Source organism: Triturus cristatus, chromosome 6, assembly GCF_964204655.1.
Source record: "Triturus cristatus chromosome 6, aTriCri1.1, whole genome shotgun sequence".
In the NCBI taxonomy this organism is placed as follows: Eukaryota; Metazoa; Chordata; class Amphibia; order Caudata; family Salamandridae; genus Triturus; species Triturus cristatus.
The window spans coordinates 1,177,787,563-1,177,789,373 of record NC_140589.1 but is presented as its reverse complement, the minus strand read 5'-3'; the positions used below and the strand labels follow the sequence as shown (position 1 = coordinate 1,177,789,373).

Here is a 1,811-nt window from a genome sequence, read left to right as displayed (position 1 = left end):
GCCGCGCCCCCAACCTCTGAGCCAGAGCAGTGGGAACGCGGTGAACCAGCCGCCGCACCACAATGGAGGAGCAGTCCGAATTGCAGCAAGGCAAACACACCTCACCAGGAGCGCCGCAGGAACAACACGGACTTCAGCAGCACGGCAGGTACGGAAGGCGTCAGGCGGGTCTTCGGTAGGAGGGTGTTCGTTGTTCGCTTCCACACTGCCGAACCACTCGGCACTGCTCCGCTGCTGCTGCCCACTCTCTCTCCAGACTCGCTCAATCAGGAACTCCGGAATCGGCTGGAGAGAGTAATCATTGACTCATCCAACTCCTATCATCATTTACTGTTTCTCCCTGAGGAGTAACAGGTAAGGATCAACCTCACTGACGATACTAACATGCTCAACGCATAAAGTACTTTAAATAGAGAGCTCTTGGGAAACTTAGTGTGAACAAATTTGACACTCAAAATCACTTTTCATTGTTTAGCTGTTTTCTAAAAAGTATGAGAAAAAATATTATTGTTATGCATAAGTATGGAAGAGGTTCAACAAAATTGCTTCTCTCCAGGTTCCCATTAGACTGTGCGATTTTTATTTACATATATTAGCATCTCATGTAGCCTGGGAGATCAATTGATGCTCTTAGCTCAACAGCAGCAGCCATGTTACAACTCAGAGAAAGCCATTCACCACAGCAGAGAACGGTCCTGTAGGTTTGTTTTGGCATCAGTAATTTTACTAGAGCAGCAAAAAGCCTGTCGAAACTTACTGACATACCTATTTTGATATTCTTAAATACAGACGGATTCATTGATAGACGAAAAATAGAACCAAATCGAAAATGTACGCAATGATTTTCCCCTACAATTGCTTTCAGGGTGACTTTTGAGATGCAGCGTGTAGGAAAATGAAATTTGATGTGTTCCGTTTCTGAAAGCCTTCCAGCTGCATATGCGCATGCGCACTGAAAGGTCTCTACTATTTCGTTCTCTGCTTACTCGTGTGGCATGCCGCTTGAAAATAAATTTTCTACACATATTCAAGAACAGTAGACACAGATCGTTAGGCACCCTCTTCTCATATATGTTTTGGGTGCTTCTGCTTTTATCTGTTTTTTCTAAAGAAAGTTTGAAAAACATCTATTACCCGATCTCCCCACAACAAGCGGCATAGCCGCGGCCAATCAGAACCTGAGGTTACACCCCCCCCCAAAAAAAAAACTTTAACCAGCACTATTCGAGAAATCCTTCCCTTGAATCCAAGCCGCAGATTAATCTTGTAAAGCCTACTGGAAGTTCGTAAAGCAACAGCTTTGTGTTTTGTTTTGTTTCTCCTTTGCGTGTATTAAATAATAAAACAGTTCGGGGCAGATTTACAATAAACTAAGGCAGCGCGGTGCAGCAAGTCATTGAGGTTTGAAGCACATGGATGCGACATTAACAACAATTTGTTGCATTCCTGTGCTTCCCCCTGCGCTGGCCACAAACTGCTGCAATGCGCCCACGCAGGCACATTTGTACCATGCTTGTGTCACAGGTGTAATTGTTCATGTGAGGAAGGGTTCCCTTCCTTCACATAAACCATCAGAAATGGCATTTTACAACTTGTAAGGGGCATATTCACAAGAAACTATCGCCGAGTCAACGGCACTTTATCGCAGCCAAAGTTGCGATAAAAATACCTCCCCATTCACAAGCCGGTGTAAACAGCCCACAGCACCAGTTTACCCGCGATAGGAGCCTCAAAAAACATTGCCACAGAGGCCCCTCGCAGCTATCGCTAATGAGATGCAGAGTGGGCGTTCTCGTGCCAAAAGCCGCGAC

General features: G+C 45.4%; 1 pseudogene; it reads right to left on the bottom strand.

Moving 5' to 3' along the window:
* Positions 1–251: 251 nt before the first annotated feature.
* Positions 252–377, bottom strand: LOC146821141 (U8 small nucleolar RNA; annotated as a pseudogene).
* Positions 378–1,811: the final 1,434 nt, after the last annotated feature.